We start from the raw sequence: 26992 nt of genomic DNA, 5'->3' as shown, positions 1-26992 counted from the left end.
CTGTGTGAGGCCCTGACCCCAGACCAGAGCCAGGATTTAGAGACGCCACCCAGAACCAAAGAAGTTCATAAAATGAGCCAAGAACACACACTAAGAACTTCACACCCTAGCATCCCCACAGGTAGGTATCCTCCTGGCAAGACCATTACTAAAGGGCTCCGTTTTGAGTGAGAGAATGGGTTAGCCTGTCACAGAGTTAGGGCCCCGGCCCCAGGTCCCTGGCTTAAATGGGCAATCATCACAAGCACACAGGAGCCTTGGGGTAAAAGATAATCCCGTTAACCCTGGATGCATTAATCCACATTATCTGAGATGTGAGCAATTGTTCTGATTGTGTTTGGACTTGGAAGCTAAGTGAGCTAAGAGCTTTTATCAATCCTTGGGCCTAAAACATTCCAGGATCTGGGTCACTACAAGTTTGCTGAGCCCTGCAGTCCAATCAGAAGACGCTACACCCAAGATACAGTAAGAACTTCTGCTAAAATCAGCAGACTTCATGGATTATTTCTGTGGGTTAGGGGAGAGATAGGCCAAGCTCTTTCAATAAAAGAGCTGAAATTAAATTTGAGTTGAGCACTGAATGCACAGGTTGTGACAAAAAGAGAAATGGTGTAGGAAGTTATTTTCAGAGAACCAGAAAGGGGAAGTTCTTCTGCCACTGCCGTATGCAAAGTATCCAAAGGAGGGTGGCCCTGCTCAGAACTCTCACTGTGTTGTCACTACATTGCCTGTAGCAAACAGTCACTCCATTTTGACTGTGCTTATTTCTGGTGCCAGTGTGGATATGTGGGGTGATGCTAAGCCCTCTGCATACACGATTTCAGGCCCTGTCCCACCCCTCCACCCCCCTAACTTCTGCTGCTCAGATGCAACAACTTTCAACACTTTTATCTATTTCTGGGGTTACATCAGTGCATCTAAATAGCATGCTTATATGGCTCTGATTTTTCCATGTTAGATATTATCCACTGACTTCCTATTACAGAAAATGAGGATTTAGTTCTCTTTTACCACACCCCACATAACTCTTCTCTGTCCCACATTCTCCTAATAGCTTTACACTAATTTTTTTATTAAGTCAGCATCAGAAGTTACATTATTATGACCAGATAAATTGTTGTTCACACCTGAACCATGGAGCCATGTGGTGTGTTTTAATTCCTTTTGTGTACATTCTGTGTAAGTCCTACTATTCAGATGTTGAACTTCTTAGAATGATCCTTTCTTATTTTTCACTTCATAGCCTTTTTTTGTTTGACTTCCTACAAGATTTCTTCAACTTCATATTCCAAACCCTCTCCTGATTCATTTATTTCTGCTAACATACTTTTAATTTCCAGGAGTTCTCTCTTATTCTCTGAATATTCCTTTTATTGCAGTCTTTATTTTATTAATGGAATATCTTCACTTGTCTCTATGATACTTTTATGTTGCTATTGTTGTTGTTACTTGTCTCTTTTGGTTTCTGTCTTTCATGTTTCAAACCTTCTCAGATATCGGTTGATCTCTACCTTAAATTTAAAAGTGAGACACTGGGAACTCCCTGGAGGTCCAGTGGTTAGGACTCCATGCTTTCACTGGGAAGCGCGCGGATTTGACCCCTAGTCAGGGAACTAAGATCCCACAAGCCACACAGCAAAAAAAAAAAACAGAGAGAGAAGGAAAAAAAAGAAGAAAGGTGATACACCAAAAAGTTGACCAGGGCTTCTCTGGTGGCGCAGTGGTTGAGAGTCTGCCTGCCGATGCAGGGAACACGGATTCGCGCCCCGGTCCGGGAGGATCCCACATGCCGCGGAGTGGCTGGGCCCGTGAGCCATGGCCGCTGAGCCTGCGCATCCGGAGCCTGTGCTCCGCAACGGGAGAGCCCACAACAGTGAGAGGCCCGCATACCGCAAAAAAAAAAAAAGAAAAAGAAAAAAAGTTGACCAGAGGCTCTGTGTGCTTGGGCAGGGCTGCTGGACTGGTGGGTCTTACCAGAGGGGGATTTAAAATAATCTCTCCATTTTATTTGAAGAACTGTAAATATCAACATCTATAGGCCTTTCCTCTTAGGCTGTTAAATTTAATCATTTAATCTCATGACTAGGGAAATCTCATAACCCGAGCTTGCCAGCACTGTTGAAAACAACAAAAAAGAAAGGTTGGGGAAGGGATGGTCTCATTGTTCAGTATGTAGACTTTTATTCATGCCCTCTGTTTTAGAATGGCATCTCATGCATGCCCTCCTCAGCTTGGCCTGCTGTGCTTGATCTTAATCAGATCGTAAAATTGAGTCTGTTCCTGGAAAGGTCCTTAAAAGAAATTGTAATTACCAGGAAAAAATTTTTTTAATTTTTTTTTAGGCATAGTTTCAAATGCCAGACTTAGGAAAGCATTAACACAGGTTCACAACCACATATCAGGAATCTTTGGGGCCTGATAAGTGTCAGAATTCACAATTCTTCCTATTTTTGGAAAAGAAATATGTTGCCTAAAGACCTGCAGCAGTGGCAGGGCAACTCTCCATAATTATATGGATTAATATTTCTGCAACAAAACAATAAATATTTTAACCAAGTACATTAAACAAGGATTTAGAATTGCCTCACATTAGTCCAGATCAGGTTTTGCCACCAAATGGGTTAAGAATAAAACATAGTTTTTCACAGATTTGGGGATTGCAAATAAGGGACTGTGTATGCATTTCCTATACACCTCCTACACCTCCAGGAACATTGCCGCATTTTCACAAGGACTTTGTCACTCTGTGGGGCCGCCTGCTTGCAATGAGATGTGGAAAAAATGAGGTAAGTTGAGCTGGGGGTGCTGGGGGAAGGTCAGGATTAACAGGGAGACAGTGTGATGACACAGTCACTTGGAAGGTTTGAGTCTCTATGCTAGCAAGCTTTGTTACCTTGAAAAAGTTACTTAACCTCTCGGAGCTACAATTTCCTCATCTGTAAATCGTGGGTTATTCCAACTAATTTTGAAGTGCCGTTGTGTGGATTTAGTTGAATTTAGTCAACAATTAGGTATTGTGCCTACTATTCCTAAGGCATTGCTCTGGGCCCTAGGAGAACAATCATGAACAAAAGAGATGAAGTCCCTGCCCTCACAAAAACAACTTCCTAGTGAGAAGAGACACAGAATAAATAAGTCAGATGACCATCTGTGCCATCGAAGAAACACAAAGCAGGATAAAAGGGAAAGAGAGAGCCAGGTGTGATGGGGGAAGAAACAGGCACCAGATTACTATCTTATGTAAGGTGATCAGAACGACCTTTCTAATAAGGTGACATTGAAATAGAACCTAAAGGAAGAGATGGAGAAAACAATGGGAATATATGAAGAAAGGGTGTTCCAGGTGGAGGGAACAGGATCTGTGGTAAAAATGTGCTTTATGTTTAAGGAGTAAGGTCAGTAAAGTGAAGCAGAATTAAGAGGTGGAAAAGAGCAGGAAATTTAGCCTAGGAGGACCTGAGGGCTGGCTCATGCAGAACCGTGGAGGCCCTTCTAGGAACTTTGGCTTTGCAAAGTGCAATAGGAAGCCTTTGTTGGTTTTAAGTGGGAAAATGACACACTACCACGGGCCCCAGGTATGAAACTATTCTAAAAATTAGAAGTAGAGATTGATCTGTCTTGGACCAGTATGAATTTGGTGGATCAAATAAGCAGTCAGTTTCTTGGTGTATTTTGCAAGCATGGCTGGCGTGGTTTGCTGACAGATTGGGTGCAGCATGAGAGAATCGGAGTCAAGGGCGCCTCCATAGTTTTAAGCCCAAGCAACTGGAAAGATGGAGCTGTAATTTACTGAAGTGGGGAAGGCTCTTTGAGAGAGAATGACAGCATTTCAGCCATGGACTCGTCATCACTGAGATGTCTGTTAGACATGTAAGGAGGCTTGTTGATTAGATGGTTAAAATGAGTGTGGTGTTCGGGGGAAAGGTCTGGGATGGAGCTATACATTGAGAGTTGTCAGCATTCAGATGGTAGGAGATCTCCAGGGAGCGAGGGGACAGAGAAGAGGCCAAGTCCAAGGGCTGCTCCCTGGAGCGCTCCAAAGTGAACAAGCAAAGATGCGCCAACACAAGAAACTGAGAAGGAGAAGCCAGTGACAGAAGAGGAGAACCAAAGAGGGTGAGGTTCCAGAACCAGAAGAAGAAACTTTTTCAAGGTGGACAGAGTGATCCACTATATAAAATGCTACTGACAAATCAAGATAAGGACTGAGACTTAACCATTGGATTTGGCAATACCGAGGTCACTGGTAAACCTGACAGGTGTAGTTTTTATGGAGCGATGGAGGCAAAACACTGGTTAGACTGAGTTTGAATGAAAATGAGAAAAGAGGACCTGCAAGGATCAAGTGCAGATGACTCTTTCAAGGAGCAGAGGAGTGAAGCAGTAGCCGAGGGGTAGACGCGGTCAGGAGAAGATGTGTATGTGCATATGTGTGGGGTCAGTGGGAGGAACAACTGCCACAGATAGACAGATGGTGTCGGGGGGCAGATGGGAGTGGTCCATAAAGAGAGGAACATTGGAAAGAGAAGGAAGAACTGCAGAGTCAAGTCCTTAACTAAGGAAGGGAACAAGATGCAATACACAAGTTGGAGGGGTTGGTCTTACAAAGGAGTATCATCCGTAGCAACAGGCAGAAAGTAGAATATATGGGCATAGATTTGATGGTGGAAAGGTATGAAAGCACTCCTTTGCCATTATATTTCTCAGGTAAGTGGGAAATAAGTTTCTCCACTGAGAATAGAGATGAGAGAGGAGGTGTTAAAAATTTAAAGAGAGAGAAAAAAGTGTGAAATAGTCATGGAGATTGAAGAGGATGGCAGTGGTTCTCAACCAAGGCTGCCCACTGGAATAAACGAAGAACTTTAAAAAAGGATACTCATGCCCAGATCCACCCCCACAAGAATTTAGATTTCATTAGTTTGGGGTGGAATTCAGGCAGCAGTACTTTTTATAATCTTCCCCAGTTAATGATAACAGAAGCCAGAGTTGAGAACCCCTGGACCAAAGGAACAGAGTAAGATGACCTGACAACACCAAAGTCCACTTAAGGGTCATGGTCATGAATTAGAGTGATACCAGTCAGGATGGTGGTATGAGCTCAGTAAATGAAAGCTGCTATGTTTATTATACCACCAGCTAAGTGATATAAACCATCCTTGTAGCAAATATAATTTTGCTTTTATCTCATCCAAATGATTCACCCAATTAGAGTACATCATAGGGTTTTGAAGTCATTTGCAAATAACTAAAACCACAAATGTATATCCTTGAATCTCGAGGCAGTCTCCTCTGGTTCTTTTTATGCGACACTGAGCACTGCACATGGGGTCGCTGGGCTTCCCAACAACTGCAGAAATCCTAGGTCACCCCTCCTACCCACCCTCCCAGTGTCCCAGTGTTAATAAAACAGTTCTGTGCCAGCGTTTCATGAAGCGCCTCCAGTCCACACCACCTGGAGCCTCTATTTTAGTAGGTTTCATGTTTGCAATTCCTGTCTGCTAATCATCTCGGCTCCCTCCAGGGAGGTCTACCCTTGATCCTAGCCCTGAGCCTGGAGAGATCTCTGTGATGATAAGTGCCCCAGTCCACCCAGGCTGGTCCCTGTCCATGTTCACCTCACCACTGGAAAAATAGACTGCAGCCTCTATCTTGAGCCAGACTGCCCGGGCTCAAATGCCAGCAGAAGGCAGAAGCCCTGTGAGCTCGCCTGCTGCGGGAGCCCCTACTATTGGCTCTTATCCCCCACTTATGGGTGGATCTACTGACAAGTCCCAGTTGTGAACCTCCTTCTATCTGCTGCTGCAGTTCTGGGGAGAACATTCTACTCGCTTGGCAAACGTCTCCTGCTGGGGTCTCACCTCTTCTTCCCTGACCCCACCTCTGCCTCCTGCTCCCGAAGCACCTCGTGCAGCTCCTGTTCATCTGGTCCCTGATCCCACGTGCCTGTCTGTCCTCCTAGATGGAGGGTCCTCCAGGGAGAGACTGGGTCTCATGTATCCTCATACCCCCAGGGCTTAGCAGAGTGTCTGGCCCACTAGGTGACCAATAACTGAGAATAACTATTAAGAAGTGCTGCAATATTAAAAAGAGCTACCATTTATTCATCACTAGTCACATGCTGCCCTAGGTTAATCACTACATCATACTCACACCAATGCTATGAGGCAGGAATGATGAACACAAATTGCAGAGGAGAAACTGAGGGTCGGAGAAGTTAAGTTCCCAAATTCACATAGCTGAGAAGTGGCACATCTGGAATTAAACCCAAGTCTGTCTGGCTGCAAAGCCTATGATTTTTTTCTCAACCTCGGGGCTTTCTGAGAAAGGTGACCCTACAGATGGTGATGGAGTTGCCTCCCAGCGCTCCCACACCGTGAGTGCCCTGGACTGGCTGAGAGACAAGGGTGGGACCCTCCCAGCCCAGAAGCATTTCCCTAAGAGGCAGCTTTCATCTGTCTCCTCCCTACCTGTTATTTCCTCTCCTCCAAATCTACAGGCCAGAATAAGCTGTTCATTGTGTAGAGCAGAAAAGGAACCGCCACAAGCCCTCCAGCAGGAAACATCTTCTGGGGATTTATTCCTAACACAGTCCTCATTAACCACCCCACCCCACCCCCCCGCTCTCGCCCTAGGCCAGCATCCTCCCAACAGCATTCAATTGACAAAGGCGATCCTGCAGTCTGCTCCGATACAAGATGATTCAGCCTAACTGCTTTTTTCAGAGCTCCCTCACCGCCTTCTTCCCTCTCACCCCTAGGACACACTCCTGTGACCCTGGTTCCCCGCAGGATAAGAAAAGAGCAAGGTCCCAAACTTGACTGCCCCGGCCAGGGCTCAGCTCCACGGATCAGCCCAGACAGCATTCCCTACTTCACCTTGTTGCTTGTCTCTCACTCCCAGGGCCAGAAGTGACAGGTAGAAGAAGGGCTATTCAGTGGGGCAGAAGGGCCCAGTGGAGCCCCAGGGTGTTCCTGCCATGTGCTCTCACACCTTGGCTTTACCCAGAGAACACGTGCATGTGCGACCCGCATCCTGGTCTCAGCAGGTGGGTGGGGGCGGGGAGCATTGGGATGGCTGAGCTCAGTCCACCAGGCCTCCTAAGGGTGGGGCGCTGTGCAGAGAGTCCCCGTCAGTGTCCCTGCCGTCGGGGAGACACTGTCTAACATAGCTAACTTCATATAACCTAGTAAGTACAGTGTAGGAGATGAAAGGTCTTCTCTTTGCTTTGGGTGCCATGGATTTGAGGGACTCATCCTGAGCTGAGGCTGAGCTAAAAGGCCTGTCTGGGCAGAGCAGAGACCAGGGGGGTGAGGAAGGAAGTGATCTCTTCGTCAGTAAGGCATAGCTTGGCTCTCTCACTGCCGCCCCACACACGACACACACAACAGGGCTTTTGGGCCCCCAGGAGCACACCAGGCCCCAACCTAGACCTTGGAACAATCCCAATCCTTCCTGGAGCACAAGTAAGTTGCCTTGGGCCACTCTAGCCCAGTGCCAAGGGCTGGCTGCCCGTCCACCCCGATGTGTTGCAACAGAGCTCAATTTCTCTGCGGCCAGGGCCCTGCCTTGTCCTCATCAGCACTCCTAGTACTCCTAAAGTCTGCTCCAGAGTCCCCTGATGACTCTGTCCCTCCTGTCCCTTTTCCAGACCAGGAGCCTCTACCAGACAGACGTGGCAGGGGCCTGCTCGCCTGGCAGCTCCAACGTTCCTTCCAGCAGCCTGGCATGTCTGAAACACCCTCCTCTGCCCGGTATAAATCAGCAAGCTGTTGACAGCCATCCCGACTCCACTCTGGCCCAGACTTACCCAGCAACCAGGAAGGGAGGCAGGAGCCTTCCCACACCCTGCAGTGGGGGGGAGCCAGCCAGACTGCTTGCCTCGCTCCCCTCCCTCTACCCCACCCCCCAACAGCCCGCCCCAGCTCCCTCCACAGCCCCCAGATGGTTATCTGAACCAAGAAAGCACAGCTTCTGGCTGGCTGACTACATTGTTGCAGGCCTGAGGGACCGAGTGCATGACTGTGAGAGTTTTTACAGACACCTGTGGGTGCTCGAACAGCTGTCTGTAAGCTCTCAGAAGAGCGAGGGGTGTGTCAGCAATAACAAACCTTTCTGCGTGGCTCTTTTATACTTTTATACTTTCTCGTCTTTTCACATCTGTGCTCTAACTGGAACACAAAAACAAATCTGAGGGGAGGCAGCACCAGAATCATTATTCCTTTTTATGAATCAGGAAACTGGAGTTCGAATTGAGGAGCGTGCGACCACACAGCTTCTGGACAGTAGAGCCCAAACCACAATTTAGGATTTATATTTACCTAAAAATTTACCTAGAAAATTTACACGCAAAATATTGGGTTGGCCAAAAAGTTCTTTTAGGTTCTTCGGTAAGATGGTACGGAAAAACCCGAACGAACTTTTTGGGCAACCGATATATGGCTATGTCATAGGTCTGCGTGTGTGGAAATATATAAAACATATTTACCTATTAAAATGTTTTGATATTTATTTGTATTTGTATATGTTATGTTTCACAAAGGTGGCTAATTCAGATCTTCTCTGCCCTGCAAATCACAGCACAGGAGAGAGACTTATGGGCTTTGGAGTACAGACAGTTCAGGGGATTCAGTCACAGTCTTACCCCTGAGCGACTTTGGGCAGATAAGTCTCTCTCAGTAATTATCACAGGAGTGATAATTATCACCATTCTGTAGGGCTGTTGGGCAGCCTAGAGAGATCTATGTGTCACACCTGGAACTCTGTGGGCACTTAATGAACAGTAGCTATTCCTTCATTCACCATTTGTTCTCTGACCACAATAGATTCCCCAGGGTTACCCAGACACACCACATACTTTCACTCCTCCCTGCTGGTGCTCCTGCTGCCTCCAGGCCAGGAATGTCCTGCCTCCCATCCTCCACCTATAGGGACTCTTCTCATCTTTCAACATCCAGTTCAAACACTATCTCCTTTGTGAAAGGAGACCTTTCACAAGGTCTCCCTTGTGTCTCCCTTGGTCTGTCCTCGGGACCCCAACACCCCAATTGTCCATCTAATTTACACAGTGTTTTGTTCTGCCTAGAGTCCCGTGTTCACGTAACTGACTCACCAACTTCTCCGTGAAAAGACAAGGCCTTGTTCATCTATTTGTATCTCCCACCTCACTCCCCACACCCTGAGCGTTAGTATTTAATGATGCCTTTTAAATTAGCCTTAGTGGTTTCATTCAAATAAGACCAGCTGAGGGGAAGGATAAATTAGGAACTTGGGATTAACGGATACACACTGCTACACATAAAATAGGTAAACAACAAGGTCCTACTGTACAGCACAGGGAACTATATTCAATATCTTTTGATAACCTATAATGAAAAGAATCTGAAAAAGAACATATATATATACACATATATGTATACACATATATATATAACTGAATCACTTTGCTGTATACCTGAAACATTGTAAATCAACTACACTTCAATTTAAAAAAGAAACAAAAAGATTAAAGAAGTAAAAAACTGAAAAAAAAGACAAAAACAAATAAGACCAGCTCATTACTTTTTAAAATCAATCAATGCACAAAATTATACAAAGCTAAAAATCACCCAGGATCCCTGCATCCAGGAAAAAAAAAATAGATTAACATCCTTCGTTGCATGTCTCTACATTTACATTTGAACAGAAGTGTGGAGGATGGAAGAATGCATGAAAGAAGAATGGATGGGACTGCTTAATAAAACAGCTGGGGTTTTTTATTTTTAAATTTAATTTTAATTACACAGAAAAGTAAAATAGAGGAAAAGCTGAACTTTTAATAAATGTTTCTACATCAAAATGGTGTTATTTCCTTAAAGACTCCTCCAAGTTTAAGAGAAAACAAAAATAATTGATTTACGATGTTGTGTTAGTTTCAGGTGTACAACAAAGTGATTCAGTTAGACATGTGCATATATTCATTCTTTTTTAGCTTCTTTTCTCCAATAAAATTTTTTAAAATAAAATAAAGGGTTAAAAAAATTAATTGAGAGGTTGGAGCCATGATACTAACAACTTACTTAGACAGTGTGAGAGGGAAAGTTAGCACCTAACGTCCTCCCACTCCCTCCCTCAGCTCTCCATTTCCATTACACTCTTCACTTCCTCCCATTCTGTTCCTTAGACTTACAGCCCACCCATGCTAAGGTTTTCTCTATTTGAGTGGAAGGGCTCTCCAAATGACCTATCACCATGTCTTCCAAAGGGTGCTTTTGACTAATCTTTTTCATAATCAAGTAGGTTTTCCCATGAAGGGCTCATACATGTTATTTGAAGAGGTGAGAATGGCTACCTGCCTTATCCTTACAGAGTGATGTAATTGAGTGTAAAAGTCTTCAGTCACATGACCATTCCCTTGGAACTCTGTAAATATTTCCTCTCCATGTTCTCAAGTTCTGCTTCTTCTGCAAATCAAGTCTGAGACCAACATGACTTTTTCCCTGGGGCAGAAATGAACTGCTCCCAATATCCATTTTCCTCATCTTCCTTTCAGTAATAAAAGGCCTTCCCCAAATCTGAGTTCTAAGAGGGTACACGGCCACCCAGCTGGAGATGTTTTCCCAGGCTCCTTTGCAGCCAGGCTTGTCTGCGTGATTATGTTTTGGTCAATGGAGCATGAGAAGTGACCTGTGCCTCCACAGATAGGCCAATTACCCTTCTGAGTGATCTTTTTACAATCTTTTTACTACCTCTAGATCTCTGATTTTCTCTGATTAGTTTCTTCATCCTCTTTCTCAGCATATACTGTGATTTTCCTCGTGCCTTCTCTCTCTGCTAGTAATTTAGTTTTCAGTGGATTCTATTTTGTTCCTTTATTAACTTTTCCTCTAATGATGTAGTTTGTATCCTCAGTTTTTTCCTTAGCTCTGTAATTGCCCTTTTTATTTCATTCTGTAGTTTCATCATCTTGTCTTTGAGCTCTCAGTTGATTAGTTTCCAATAAACTTTATTTTGAATGAATAACTGAATGAATCCTCCTACTGCTTCTTCAGCCCAAGAGCCAACTCCAACCCAGAAATTATCTTGGGGGATGGGTAAAATAAGCCATTTATCACTGAGTGAGACAGAATAATATTACTTACATGCCATGCCTTCCACCTTCCTGATCCTACCCATCCTTCAAGGGACAGCTCAAAGCCCACCTGCTCCAGACTCTTCCAGCCCACCCAGATTGCTCCTTCTCCAGCCCCCAAAGGGCTTCTCCGAACTAAAGGATACACAGGTAATGCCTGGGCTACTTAATGAACTTGGACCTTTTGAGAAAGGGGATGAACCTTCTCCTTCTCCCTTGTTACACCTGGCTCGGCAATAAAGGTTTTCTTTGAAGAGTTCTGGGCTACTGATTCTCTGAATGAAAAGGAGGATGAAAACTAGAACCGAGACTCAGAAGAGGCCTTCAACATCAGACTCACTAGTGAGAACACCATAAGGCAGGTGGAGGAAGAGAATTCAGCAAGGGTGTGATTTTTGAAAGATTAATAGAGATGGAAGGATCACCTCAGTCTTCAAGGCAGACCTTCTCGGCCCCTGCAGGCACCGCTGTGAGGGTTGAGCAGGCCTACATTCAAGTTCAAGCACCTCAACTCACTTGCTGTCTGAGTTTGAACAAGTCACCAAACCTCCTTCAGCCTTTGTTTCCTCACCTATTAAACAGAAATGATAATAGTATATGCCACCATAGCGAGGTTAAGAAAATTATATTTGATGATGGTGTAACAGTTCCAGCTTCATCTCCCAGCACTTCCTGCCTTATGTGTTCCCCTCTGGGAACATTCACCTGCTAGTGGCTCCCCGACACATGCCATTCTCTACCCCACACCTTCACTCCTGCACTCCCTTTTCTCCTTCAAATGCTCTTTTCCCAGAGGCTAGCAGCTACTACCCTCTACAGCCCAGCTTAGGTAGATCATAGGTCCTCCAGAAAGCTTACCCAAACTCACTGTATCCTCTTCTCAACCTCTGTATACATCCAAATCATAATATTTATCACATTATATTGTTATTAACATCTGCATGCCCACCTCCAACTAAGCTCTTAAAGGAAGAGAACTGTGGGGCAATTTGGGTCTATGTTCTAAAACTGAGCATCGTGCATGGGCTACAGCAGGCACCTAGTGTTACTTGAACGAATGGACAAAGCAAGGACTCTGAGAAAAGAGGAAGAGGGGGACACAGAAAGTTTGTCTGCCACTAACTTCTAAGGCCCCGCCAGTTACACTGAACGCGTGTGTGCGTATCTACAATGTGTGTTCTTAGGGTAGATACTCCCAATTCCTAGCATAATGCCTAGCACACAATAAACATTTAGTGAACAAAATAATGTTGAATAAACTTTACAAGAGAAGAAATTGTTCAAGAGCCTACAAGCACAGCTGCAGATAAGCCCTTAACAATGCCAATATTGAGTTCCATTTACCACCTAAAGGCATCGAAGGTAGCCAAGCAATGGTACCCATTCATCTGCAGCCATGCTCACTACTGGTGGGTGTGTTTATTCCGGTTATATCCAGATAATGAGTACAGGTGCTTTAAAAGGCAGGTGGAAAAAAAAAAAAAAAAAGGCAAACCAGGCTTGATGAAAATAACTCTTAGGAAAATGGGGAAGAAGCAAATGTATGTTGATTCCTAATGTCAAGCTATTCACACATGGCTGTCCCATGAGTTCTTTCATTCATCTGTCCTTAGAGGAATGGTAGAGAGCTTTCATCAGCCCCATAAGGAGAAATTCAACCAAGCTCCCAGTGAAACACAAGGACGAAGGTCATCTCAGCCCCAAAGGACTGGGAATGATTAGCAGTGGAAAAACCTGTAACATGATGTAGGGAATGAGCTACACCCAGTGCCAGCATCACTACTGAGCAGCAGTGAATCTTGGGGTAGTTTCCTAGTGCTCTCTGAAGCTCAGCTTTCTCATCTGCAAAATGGAGATGATGATACCAAGACACCAAGGCTATGAGGACTGGATAAGGGAACAAACAGGGCCTTATCAGGGTCAGGAGCACAGCAAAAGCCTAGAAGATGGTAAACTTGCCACATTTCCCTCGCTAAGACTTGGCTAAGACTTAAGTCCAAGAGGTTCTTCCTCATCCACAGGAAAGAAAGAGACAAGCATTTCAACTCCAACTCAGAGGACCTTTGAGAGGTTGCAAAGGGTAGAATGTTCCTAAAATTAAAGCTGAATGACGTCTCAGTCCTGTGCTAGGGAAACAAGGAGATGGATGCAAATTTAGAAAGACTGTAATAAAAAAAATTTTTTTTAAATTACAATCATCCTCCTGGGACATGTAGTTCTTTTCTGGTTGCCAGATTTCCTGGTCATCTAAAGTGTATGTGATATATTTATTTCTGTGGAAATAATTTATGAATATAAAGTCAAGTTGAGCTGAAGCCAAGGACAAAACAGGAGGAGGGTTGCCAAGATCCAGGGGAAACAATGGTCTAAGTCTCCTTTGAAGATTTCCATTTTATTCCACCTTTTTAGAGCAGTTGAAAAAAGCTCCAGTCACGTTGTCCATATCTTGTCCCACCCCCTCAGTCCGATTTTCCCTCTCTCCCACAGTCATAGACTCTCAGAGTTGGAAGGGGCCTTACCAGGCATTTAGGTCAACCTCTCTGAAAAGCAAGAATCCTCTGATGGCAAACAAGTTCACCTGCGACTTCTGCTTAGATACTCCCATGGCAGGGAGTTCACTGTCTTGGGACCTAGCCTGTTCCCTGGTTGGGCAGTTCTGCTGAGTAAGTTCTTCCTTATCTGCCATTCTGCAACTCTGTACTGGTTTTCCTCCCCCCAGCAGCAACACAGTGTAACTCTAATCGTTCTTCCACATGAAGAAACTGCCTCTTATTTTATCTCCTGCAGGCTAGAACACTCCAGTTTCCACATTTATTCTACCTCCAATATGGTGTCCTAAACCTCTGTCTTCCAAGGAAGCCCAATTCTGGGTGTGCTTCATTTTATCATGATCTGTATAGGACCCAGCGAAACACGACTTTCCAGATGGGTCTGAACAATAAGGTAGAGTAGAACTGGCACATTCCTTCCTCCAGAGCCTGAGATCAATTCCTCCTCTTCTTCGCTTCTCTCTCCTCCCTCCCATCACTCAAGTTCCAGTCCTCCCACCAGATGCCACCAACCCTGGGAAGAGAAACAAATGTGGAAGAATCAGGGATGGTGGAATGAGGAGGAGAAGGTGATGACGCAGTTCAGTTTCTTGCGCTAGCAGCGTAGGGCACCCAATCAGGCAGGCCAACTCCAAAAATAACCTTCCATACAAACAGCCGGCTCTTAGTAGCTTCCCGGGAGCCCTTCATTTCAGCTTTCCAGGGCATGGTTCTCAGTGTTCCTGCACCCATTCTCTCGCCACCCTTTCCAGAGCTTGATGGACTGACTTCATTTAACCATGACATTTACAACCAGCGTTCCATATGTCCAACTAAATACACTTAGAAATATAGTTTTATGGAAACAGATAAATATCCATCAACAAAAGACTGGTTAAATAAACACATCCATGATATAGGCTGTGACGCAGCTATGAGAAAATAATCTGTATATACTGATATGGAAAGACCTCCAATACCTATAGTAAAGTGAAAAGGGCAAGTTTGTAAAGTTGCAGTTACAATGTAATCCATTTACTGGGTTTTTTAAATGTATCTGCATATAACCATGAATACATACATATGTACATCCAAAGGGGGCTGAAGAACCCACAACAGACTGCAAACAGTAGTCACTTTGCAGAGATGTGGGATCGGGGGAAATGACAAAAGGTAAGGTGGTTAATTTACCCTATTTGAACATTCTAAAAGAAAACATTACATTTATTATTTGTGTGAAGAAGCCCCTAACTTTATGTATAGTTGCCCCTTTTTATACTTGCTCCCCATTTGATGATCTCAAAGCTGGAAGGGGCCTAGAGAGCTGCAAGTCGAATCCCTGTGGTGGCATGCGTCCTACCCAAGGCCACACAGCTAGCTCAAGACAGCCGGAGAAGACCACAAGTCACAGTGCAGGCCTGGAGATAATGGGAGCCCCAGTGGATTAAAGAGAGGATTTTAATTTAATTACTAAATCAAATCAATTTTCTCCTTTTAGTTGAGTCAAAAATTCCTACTTGGGAGCAACAGTGAGTTAGGAGAGACCAAGACAACAAACTTGGAGGAGAAAGGGGAGCCTGGTATCTTCCCATGGAGGAAAAGAGGCATCAGAGAAGATCTGTTTCTCAGGCACAGCTGGCAGGGCCCTACCTTTTCTGGGCTTCCTTGTCCTCATCCATAAATCAGAGGGAAGGGGTTGAGTGAAAGGAGATTCACAAGCATGGGGTGCCAGCTACTCATCTGAGCGAAGACCTCATCTTCAGAACGAGACAGGCAGCAACTCTACTTGAAGGCACCCTAGTAGCACCAGGCTGTCAGTCTCTGACCTTCATCCCATACAGAAACTCTGCTTCTGGGGAGGGAAGGCTGGGTTCAAGTCTGATTCAGGGCCAACTAATGCTGAGTTGCTTGGGCTGTCACATGGATTACTTCATTCACTACTCACCAAATTTTTTATAAATGTGTTTAAAGAAATTCAGAAGTCACTTGCCAAAAGCATACAACTGGTAAAGGGTGGGGCCTTTATGCAAAATCAGGTCTCCTGACTCTAAATTCAGTGCTCCTTTTATTGCATCTCTTTGTGACACGGGACACAGCAGGAAAATTCACTTGAGCAGTAAAACTACTTAAGTTTTACTGGCACTTTCTATCTCTCTCTCTCTCTTTCACACACACACACACACACACACACACACACACACACACACACACACACGGTTCCATAGGTAACAGTGACAGCAGACACGGGCTCCAAGAGCAGCATGACCCGTTGCCTCAAATATGCATAATGCAACTCAGTAAAATATTTATGGCTAAGCTGAAAAAGATGTCTAGGATGTACTTCAAAGTCATGTGGGGTAGAGTGTGGGGTTATAGACCAGCCATAAGTTTTGATAATTGTTGAAGGTAAATGATTATAAAATGGGGGGAAGGAGGTAATTACACCATTCTTTTTACTTTCGTGTGTTTGAAATTTTCCGTAAGACTTTTGTAATGCAGCATGCAAGTGATCATTTCTCTCTCAATTTGTCACCTGGTAGGAGGTACCACTTTAATTAACTTTCTGCCTGCTATCATGGTAAGAAAAAATATTAGGACCAAAAGTTTCTGCAGCTTGTGAAAATCCCAATTATAACACTAACAGCTATCACTTACAGAGGACTTCCTGTAAACCTGGCACTGTACTGGACCCTTTAACTATGATTTTGTTTAATCCTTACAATGGTCCAGTGAGGTAAGAGCTGTTATGCCCATTTTACAGAGAAGGAAATTGGAGCTTGTCTATATTGGTGGTAATTGGTGAACAAGAATTCCAATCCTGAATTACTTATGCTCTTAATTCCTACTGTTCCCACAATCCTATGGGAATTATCTGGAATATGGACAGAGATTTATTCACAAACATTAATCATGGTGTCAATTACAATAGAGAAGAATTAGAAGTAGTTTGACAGGCCCACAGTGGCCCTCATCCAGGAAGCCTTCCCCACTGCTCCAGTCTGGGGTGGTTGCCCCTCCTCTGCATTCCCAGGGTACCCTGATCTAGTCTCTTGTTACCCCATCTCCTCCATTGGACCATGAGCTCTTCTTATACAGTTTTGGTTTAGAGTGGGCCCTCGAAGATGGGAGGAATGAATTAATAAACGACCTTAGAGTTGCTTATTTTAACACATACGGAAACTGAAAACCAGGTTGTTAAAATAAATTGTCACAAGGGCAGGACTAGAACCCAAGGCCACAGGCAGGGCCCTTCTCTTTCCATTAGACTTTAGGCTCTTCTAACATGAAATATATATATATTTTTTAAATGGTATCTGGATGCTTGAGGCATGGTTGGGAAAGGGGAAAGAAGTTGGAGACTCTTTCCTCTATAGGCCTTCACTGAAATGCTCACTGGAGCGATCAGATCCCATGGGACCATGTGACCTTGGAAATGCTGATATGGTGATGAGTGAAAAGGTGCAGCTTTAATGAGGATATAAACTGTGACATGGGTAAATGAAAAGGTTAAGTAAGAAAGCCAAGAGTAACTGTACTTGCAGTATGTTCCCTACCATTTAGAAAAAACAAATCCACTAAAAAAAAAAAAGCCAAGAAGGAAAATTGTGAATTGTTAACAGTGGTTGCCTTTGAATAATGGAATTTTTTTGCTGTTTCTCTATACTTTTTTGTACTTTCCAAATTGTCATCAAAGGGCATGCTGTATTTTTATACTCATAATGAAAACTAAAATTTAAATCACCAAGTTGATACTAAAGGCTAACCTGACCCTTCTAGTAATGACTTAGAAAGTCACTCCAGTATTTTAATGTGATGATACCACATTGCTTACTGTTACATATACAACTATAAAAAGTACATCTATCCAAGTCAGAATATATGCAGTATACCTGCAGACAAGCAAGAAAAAAGGTATTTTTTTCCCCAATTCAGTTCTTACTGAATAAGTCACTGATACCAAGTCTAAGCAAATTCTCAGGACTCTAATGATCCAGAATATTACTGACAATCTCATTTATGAATTATTCCTGTCACTTTTTAATGCAACCACATCTTCACACTTGTAGAGATCCACATTCTCTTTGAAGCCTTCTCTCTTCCACTCTCTCATTGACCGCCTGCTCTTGGTTTAACTTATGAAGAAAAGGGACAACCCCGCCACCACAGAGGTCAATTTTGAGATAAATTAGGTCTGTTTTCTGTGGGCTCTTTAGGGCAATTTCTTTTGATTTTTTTTTGAATTTTTGAATTTTATTTTATTTATTTTTTTATACAGCAGCTTCTTATTAGTTACCTATTTTATACACATCAGTGTATACGTGTCAATCCCAATCGCCCAATTCATCACACACACACCCTCTGCGGCTTTCCCCCCTTGGTGTCCATACGTTTGTTCTCCACATCTGTGTCTGAGGGCAATTTCTGAGGGGAGATCCAAATGTGTTCCAAGCAGAGGTGGGTGGACAATGAGTGGATCTGGCTCTTTGTAACTCCAGGTCCAGTACCGGAACCATCCCCACACTGACCTGCCTGCTTGTCAGTAAATATGGAGTGAATGAATAGAAAGACTTTAGACTGCACTCACTTGGGTGTGAAAGTTCTGGGTTCGGGTTTTTTTATTTGTTTTTTACTAGGTTTATTTACCTTAGAGTCACACACACTTCACAACCCCCTAAAGGCCCTTTTTGCGGTCTGGCAGACATTCACCCCAGTTACTGACTAGGTTGGGTCTCTCATTTAAGCACAGGGCTTACCCAATGGGGTTATTCTCCAACCATCATTCTCTACCACTAAAAAGCCGGTGAGCACCCAACCCTGACAAGAGGTCTGAAAAGGTGTAAGCATGAGTCACGTGACTTAATACCCACCACAGCCCCAGGAGATGCGTACATTATATATGTATGCATTATATACATTATATAATATAAGGTATATAATATATACCGTATAATGCATTATATACATTATATACCTCCCCTTACATTATATACCGTGTAGATGCAACTGCCTGGTCCTCAAGGAACACAGGAGAGGAGGGTTGACCCAAACCCGATCCTCTGCCTCTAAGGGCCAAACAGCTTCCACTGCACCCGAACAGCCTGTGCAGAGACTGGGCAGGAGGGACTTTCATTGTACAAAGGACACCAGAGCCCAAGAAATTAAGTAGCATGAAGAACTAAGTGGGGTCTCTCTTCTGACTTCTTGCTGCCTTTCGTCTTACGATCATAGTTTAAAACAGCTCCCTACTGGGGAAGCACGAGGCAGAGGAGTCCAGGGCAAGAGTAAAGTGAACCAGTTAGTAAACACTAAAGAAAACCGATCCCCAACGATAACTATCAATATAATACTCCTCACCATATCTACCATTGGGATCCAGGGCTTTGTTTAATCACCAAAACCTACTTAAGTCCTTAAGGAACTCATTCTGTGACTTAAAAGGTATTGTTATAACAACCATCATAATTTTGACTGTACTCTGGGGTACCAACAAAAACTCATTTGATGCAACAGTTTCCCTTTCACGCAAAAAGATGCACTAAAAGCAGACATCTTGCTGTGTGTCCTTAGGCATGTAATCTCTCCTCTCTGAGCTTCCGTTTTTCCGTCTAGAAAAACTGGCCAGGTGATTTCATAAGTCCCTTACAGGGTGAGAGTCCTAATGAGATCTCTAATCAAGTGCCAAGTGAAATTACCACCAAAATGAAAAAGCCTGGAAACCCTAAGGAAAGAAACAGGTGCAGTCAGGAGATAAGAGGGACAGGGTGAAACAGCACTTTAGCTTTGGAGAAACCCAGACTCAACGTGTTTTCTTTGGTTTTCCAACTTTTCCTCTGCCAAATGCAAACATAAGTAGCTACCTCGTGAGACTCTCATTTTTAAAAATTTAATTAAATAAAATCAATGAAAACAATGCTTTGTTCTCCCACAAGTGACTCAGGAGTAGCGCCCTAGGAGACACTTGCTTCCTGGAGTGCTTATGCCCAAACAAAGGCCTCCTGGAACAGGGATGACAAGCAAAACATCCAAGTCTCCACAGCTGGCCCCGCTCCAACTTTGAGGGGAAAGGGCAGCCAGAAGAGAAAACTAACTACGCTTATGAAAGGCTAGGAGAGTAAAGAATTACTAAATCTATCTTTTCTCAAATGGGTAAAGAACTCTTGAAAGGGATAATGGAAGGGTACAGCTTTCAATCTGAATTATGTTCTTTGTTTAACTCTATTCTGCCTAAGGCCACTGCCTTTTCAGCCAACCACAGAATTCCCGTTCTGCCTTTAGTCGACCGCATGGCAGTGCGTGCAGTGTGGGAGTTTAGAGACCCGAACTCAAGTCCTCTCTAGGTGGCCGATTTCACTCGGTTTAAACTTGGACAAGGAGCTGAACCCGCCCGGCCTCCGTTTCCCGGCCTGTAAAATAAGAGAGTTCACTGGATGCTCTCTAGACTCCCAAAAACAGGGGCGAAGCGCCGATGGCCCTCCAGTTCCCCCACCCACCCCCGCCCCAGGGACAGGTTAATCTCCTGCGCAGCTGGCCAAGGTGAAGCCGAAGCCCGACCGCTCCGCAAGCACAAGCGGGGCGGTGTCTAGGTTCCCGCGCAGACCACCTACTCCCACAGCCTGACGGGCTTCCTTCTGCACCCACAGCATCCCCTACCGAGCCAATGCACTCCCCCGCCCCCAACCACCTCACTGCTGCCTGAACAGGTCTGATGAACTAAAATCTGCAAAGGTGAGCTGGGCATACGTAGGCAAAGAAAAATCTAAACAAACAAGAGGCCTCCCTTTCCGGACCTCGGAATTTCCCTCAAATAAATTCGGATAGAACTGAAAATAATAGCGTTCCCACCTAGAACAAGAGTGCTCGGCTGGCCTTGTTTGTACAAACACACAACAAGCCAAAAGGGGCCAACGACACCGGGACTGGCTAGACGCAGAGACCTACAAAGGCAAAGCGCAAGCGAAACTCAAGACTGCGCTGGGCGCCGTTTAAATCGAACTGTTCTTTCTAAAGGCTAAGGAGGCACTCGCCGTCCCCAACAGAGGCAGTGCAGGGACAGTGGTGCGCTGGGCACGGTCCTTTTTTTTTTGGAGGGGGACCTACAGACCTTTAATTCAACCCCTGTCTCTAAGAAACCACCGTGAGGTGGAAGTGAGTGGTGGTCCGGGTCAGCTCAACTCATGCATCACGGCCGGGGACACACTCCCGGCCTGGGGTTATCTTTTGTAGCTTCCCTCTCTTTTCGTGTTTCCCTTTTTAAGTCTGGCAATTTGGTCTGATACCCAAGTGGTACCTTTTAAACGGGTCTGTCGTCTTCCTCCAGCAAGTGACGCCCCCAGCGCCGCTCCCTCCCCGGCAGCTGAGACAATGGCCGGGTGGCGCAGGGCGGCTCCTAAGGGCTTGCGGCGCGCCACGCTGCCAGGACTGGGCGCACGTGCATTTGTTATGGTACCTCTGCCCCCACCCCCGCCGCGGGCCTCAGTTTCTCCGTCTGTAAATCCGGCAGGCGAGAGGTGAAGGAATCTGGACTCTGCAAGGCATCCCCCTCCCATGCTGACGGTGCAGTGGAGAAAGCGGGGTTCCCCGCGGCCGCGCGCACGTGGGTTTGTTGTGGGTCCGCAGGCTAGTGGAGCCTGGGAGAAGCCAGGGCGGCCCCTCCGCCCGGATTAATTCACAGACACCCCCAGCCAAAGGGTGGCCGGTCAGCGCGGCCAAGGCGTCTGAGGGGTGCTGGACACCGATTCCCTGCGCCCTAGGCGCGCCCCGGACCCCGCCGCTTCGCTCCCATCCTGTGCCCCTTCGCTCCACTCCTCCCGGGGGGCTCGGGCCGCGCCGCGGCCCACCGCAGCCCTACTCACTCGCTGCGCTCTCGGCCGCCGAAGCTGCGGCAGCTCCGCCAGCTCCACGCCCCAGCCGGCAGGCAGCGGGTTCCCTTTGTTAGCGAGGGGCAGTGCCCCAGGCGTCTTCCCCAGCCCGGCCCTGCGCGGGACTCCCTCCCCCGGATGCCTCCGGACTCCTCGCCCGGCGGCGGCCGGAGAGCCCGGGAGCTGGGAGCCCCAACGCAAGAGTCCCTGGAGGAGGGTCTTTGGGGAGGAGCGGGGGGACAGGGGATGAGGGGTGGCGCGGACGCGGGAAGGAGGGAAGAAGAGTGCGGCGAAGGGGCGGGGGAAACGAGCCGTCTCCGTTATGCAAATAGTCGGGAAGACGGGGTGGGTCCCCTTGCCACACCGCGCCCCAAACTGGCCCAGCGCTCCGGCGGTCGCTATCGTGCAGGCCTCGGGATTAGGGGTGCCTGGTTAGGTGGTGCACTTAACCCCCGAGGGATGCTAGGATCCGGATTCCCCGCCTGCCCCCCCCCGCCCCCACAAGGCGGGCCGAGGGCCGGCCGAGGGGGAGGGGCAACGCGGAAGGGCAAGTTTCCCAAATATGGGCTCTACCCCAGCCTCACAGGTGGCGGAGGGTTGAATCCAGCACTTTCCTAGCAAGCAGGAACTATAAATCCTGCCTTTGCTACCGAATGGCTGCATGACCCTGAGCAAGTCCCTTAACCTCTCTGAAGCCTCGAATTCTTCTTATGTCGAATATGAAACAACAAAATCTTTTTCACAGGGTGTGAAACCTCCCAGGAACCTCCCACACACTGCAGATACAGAAGGGAGGGAGGGTCGGCGAGTCCCTACCTGTGGAGATTTCCACGCCAAGCTGTCTGCAAGCTGGTGGGCAGGAGGCCTCAGGGAGGGTGGAAAAGGGAGAGAGGTTCCTTCCTTCCCTGGCGCTGAGCTGGGGCTGCCGGGAGGAGGCGTCATCACTAAATACTGACCATCCCTGGTGACCCCGGGGACCACTTCCCTAAGACAAAAAACCACCCTGTAGGAGGGCCGGAAGCGACCTTTGGCCACCAATGCAGTGCCCCCCCCGTAGAAAAGACGTGACTACCAGAGGCAATAATCATCTCCCGAAGGTCCATCGAGGGCCCACTTGGCACCCGGCTCCGTACTTGGAGGGAAGGAGTGGTGGGGGAGAGGAGACAAGGAGAGTGGAAGGTAGTGCGGGTCCTCTGGGTACAAGAGTCCAGTTCACACTAGAGTGCGTGAAGCCCAGGCCCAGAACTTTGTCTCCAAATCAAGTTGTCCTCTCCCCACCACCATCCTGGGAAAGGGGAGGTGACATCCTCATCTCATCCCCAACATCCTTCTTCCAAACACTGCTTCCCCCCACCCCAGATCCTGGACCCCTCCTGCTGCCACTGCTGGCCCTTCCCAGCTTCTGAGGATGCACTACTGCTCAGTACAAAGAGCTCCAGCTGGAGAGGGTGACAAGCAGAGTGAATTCAAATCTCTATGACCAACTAGCTATGCACTCTTATGTAAGCTCCTCAGTCTGTTTATGTTTGGTGTGGAGAAGGTGCTCATCACAGTAAAATGTATGAGTTAATGAGTGGAAACAGACAAACTCTTAAGACTATTTCTGGGAGGGTGATACATTGACTTTATTCCGAAAAAAAATGGAAACAAGACTTTGTACAGCGGCATGACATACCTCCTTGTGTTTTACACTGATTTCTCTGGCAGTGAGCCTCCTGGAAAATGGTTGGCAGGATCAGAGATGAAAGCACGGAACACAGAGATCAACTTGGAAGTTGACATCAGTGGAGATATAATAGGAGTGGTGGCAATGACAGAGGGAATGAGAAAAGGACATCCAAACAATGGCTACCATTTGGGGAGCAAAAGCACTCTCTCCTCATCACAGGATACGTGGTGGCCTTAGCCCTATCTTGTGGATGAGGAAATTCAAGTCACTTGGAAATGGAAGAGCCAGAATTTGAACCTCTTCCACATTAATTGAAAGCATTCATCATTTCCATCCTCAGCATCACTTTTGTGTCAACACTGCTTAGGAACCAAGAACAAGGAACAGCGGAGAGTTTTCTCTAAAAGGTTCTCATCACCAGAAGAACTCCAGCCAAGGTATGGAGAAAACAGGGGACAGGCTCACTCTGGATTCTTGGCTTGCAGGACTAGGATGACCACAGATGACAATAGAAGCCCAGGAAGATCCTGGGGCTCCAAGGCAGATGAGGAGGCAAGTAGCAGTGCCACTGGCAAATTTCCAGGCTGGGAGCAGCTCTGGGTTATTCCCTTTGGAGGCTGCTCCCTCAAGGTTGCTGTGTCTTCAGAGCCTTTGGGGCCTTCTCACCCATAAGTGAGAAGCAAGAGGCTGGACCTTTGGATGGGGCATGGTCCAGTCTTCCCGAGCCTATTGATGAGGCTTCACTCCTCATTGTCTCTGGAGCCCCTGCCTTGACAGCATGTTTTCCTTAGAAGTATAGAGACCTATTTTCCCTCTGGACACCATCTCAGCTCCCTGCCCCCCACTGATCTCAGCCTTTGCCCATGAATAATATTTTAGGTCATGCCTTTCTCAGTCATCATTTTAGGCAGTTTACTGGCTAATGCAAATAATGCCCCCCTGCTTTTTAACATTCGTTAACAATAATCCACTGGCAAACAATATTTTCATAGCACTCTTGAAGTGGAGGTTGATGTTATTACAAAGTCTTGAGTGGGGGTGAAAGGAGACGCAGGCAGTTGAAAATAACCTTCTAAACTCTTCTTCCTCACCCCACTATAAATGTTCATCAAGCCCTTAGATAGTGCTCCCTCCTCTGCATGCTTTTGTTAGGGGTACCACTGACCAAAACTGCCCACCCTGGTCAGGCCCAATAGTGACCACTTGCATGCGTTATCTTTACAACAGGAGGTCCTGGTAAGGAATGCGGAACTAACAAGCTACCACCAACTGGAAGAATTCGGAAAGGTCAAAAGGAGAGAGGAGATGCCAGTCCGTATGTCCTACCAACCTCCCAGAATCCTTCTTGCTGGAATCCATCTTGGCTGAGCGATGCGTGCACCAACAGGAAAGACCCTAAGTCAGAATGGTTGGCCAGAGACAACCCGGAAACTAACCCCATCATCATCATCGCAGTCCTCCTGGGCTCCCTGACCCTCCTGCTCTCCGCCCGGGCACTCCTCAGTAAAGTCTCTTACTTTGTCAGCACGTGTGTCTCCTCGGACAATTCATTTCCAAATGTTAGACAAGAGCCCACTCTCGGGCCCTGGAAGGAGTCCCCCTTCCTGCAACACTTTCAGCACCTCTTGTCCAACAGAAAGGTAGCCTCCATGTTAAAGGAACTTCTCTGTGGTCTATCTGAGCCCCCTACCTTGGGCCTCAGTGCTGCCAGCTTCAAGGATGAAGATACCCAGACACAGCTAAGTCTCTAAAACCCAAGTCAGAAAATAGAAATAGAGTAACAGCATCTCTAAACTAAGCACCCAAGGACTGCTCCTGCTGTCCCTACATGGATGGTCCAGTGGAGAATAACACTAGAGGGCAGAGGCTGGACACTAGAGATAGGCCTCATGGGAGGACTGCAGCCACAGGACAGGGAAATGGCTGGTACAGCAAGCAGTGGCCTGGTGGCTCCACAACCTCAGCGTGGGGAATCGGCCCGGTGTGATCAGGATAGGTCAGAGAAACGGACATACTATGGGGGCACATGTGTGGCTGGACTGCACTTTACCCAGTCAGCTCCTGTCCAGCCTGGCCTAGAAGATACAATGAGAAACCAGTTCTCTTTTCTAAGTCACTTACATTTTAGCAAAATGTCTCTTGATTCATAATAATAATAATTGCCATGTACTGAACATCACCTGTGTGCAAGCCAGTCTCTGTTGCATGCTCTCATTTAATCCTCACTTGGGAGAAGGGGAATCATTCTGGAAGCCTAGTGTGTGTAAGTCTTCTTGAGCTCCTTTTCCTATTCTTGCCTTAAGGCCAATCTTAGTAAGAGAATAAGACATGGGGCCGGGGGAATGTCTACAAATCTCACTTCAAGAACATTAAAAAGTGAGCGATGTCTTTACAGAAGTTTTCTGAAGGAGACAAAATGGTGTTGTAGCAAACATCTTGAGGCAAACTTCCTAGATATCTGCTTACAACATTCCTCTCCCCAAAATTCTACTTCTGACAGTCACCCTCTCATATTTTTACACCTCCCTCCTCAACAACCCTCCCCCTACTGTGATGCTCTTCCAGCTCCCTTCCCCTTCCCAGGTCCTTCCCTCTAGCAGGCTCCCTTAATTTTAATGTTAATTAATTTTAATTAGCCTCTGTCAGTGACTCCAAAAGGTATGAGAAAGTGGGAAACTACAAAAGGAAAGGAAGAAAGAAAGAGGGAGAGAGGGAGAGGAAGGAAAAAAGGAAGGAAGGAAAGGAGGGAGGAGAAAAGAAACCTTCACATGACTATGGACCTTTATATTTAATGATGGCCTGCATATACATTCTCCCGCTTGAGCCCTCTTCAGACTCACAATAACCTGTGAGGTAGATTTGCCTCTTGATCAACCCCATTTACAGATGAGAACACTGAGGCTCAGAGGTAAAGTGAGTTCCTTAAAGCCCACTAGTGAGTGTTGAGCTGTGCTTTGAAACCAAGGCCTCTGTTCTTCATACTGCATCTGTCCCCAGAGCTGCAAAAGACCAGACAAGCCCATCAAACCGTTGCTGACACTTCACCAGCTGCGGCGACCCAAACTGCTGCCCTGCTGCCCTGGGGGCAAGACTCAAAAACTATGCCCAGGAGACCAGATGTACCAGCAATGGCAGGAAATACAGGGGCAAAGGAGCTCTGAGGAATCGCAGATGCTTGTAATAAATACTCTCAAAAAGATCCAGGAAATTGGCTTTTCCCAAGGGACTTCTACCAGACCCAAAGTAGAAGCTGCCTCCTGTGTATTTATGACGTGAGGATGACCGTCAGAATAACCTGCAGGAATGGTCAGGCTTGGCGCAAGAGGGCTTGTGGGCCAATGAAACTTCTTTGAAATTAACAAAGGGTTTTGGTGGGGGGAAAAAAAACAAGTATTTGATGCCTGTTGGTGATTCCTCCCAAATCTGCCTCTGTAAGGCCTCACATTTTTAAACATTGATTTCGAACTGTTTTTTTTCCCCTCTCATTTTACAGATAAAGTTTGCTTTAGGAAATTTAGAAGAGTCACACAGGGACTTCCCTGGTGGTGCAGTGGTTCAGAATCTGCCCTGCCAACGCAAGGGACACGGGTTCAATCCCTGGTCCCAGAAGATCCCACATGCCACAAAGCAACTAAGCCTGTGCGGCACAACTACTGAGCCCATGTGCTGCAACTACTGAAGCCCATGCACCTAGAGCTGGTGCTCTTCAATAAAAGAAGCCACCATGATGAGAAGCCTGCACACCGCACCACAATGAAGAATAGCCCCCGCTCTCCACAACTGGAGAAAGCCCGCGCTCAGCAACAAAGACCCAACGCAGCCAAAAATA

The 26992-nt window shown here is 46.3% G+C and overlaps 1 protein-coding gene across 16 annotated transcripts in view; it reads right to left on the bottom strand.

Moving 5' to 3' along the window:
• ST6GAL1 (ST6 beta-galactoside alpha-2,6-sialyltransferase 1) overlaps positions 1-22374 on the bottom strand; it is a 155717-nt gene extending 133343 nt beyond the window's left edge. For 5 of the 16 annotated variants that reach the window (XM_067034197.1, XM_067034203.1, XM_067034196.1 and 2 more), the window contains exon 1: positions 21489-21934. The gene's annotated coding sequence lies outside the window, so the exon portion shown is untranslated. Of the gene's footprint in view, positions 1-20923; positions 21122-21488; positions 21937-22310 lie in introns of those variants that run through there. The other 11 variants (XM_067034191.1, XM_067034192.1, XM_067034188.1 and 8 more) reach the window with 4 other exon arrangements.
• Positions 22375-26992: the final 4618 nt, after the last annotated feature.

This window comes from Kogia breviceps, chromosome 5 (genome assembly GCF_026419965.1).
Source record: "Kogia breviceps isolate mKogBre1 chromosome 5, mKogBre1 haplotype 1, whole genome shotgun sequence".
Classification (NCBI taxonomy): Eukaryota; Metazoa; Chordata; class Mammalia; order Artiodactyla; family Physeteridae; genus Kogia; species Kogia breviceps.
Note: the sequence above shows the minus strand (reverse complement) of the source record. Positions and strands in the feature narration are given on the sequence as shown.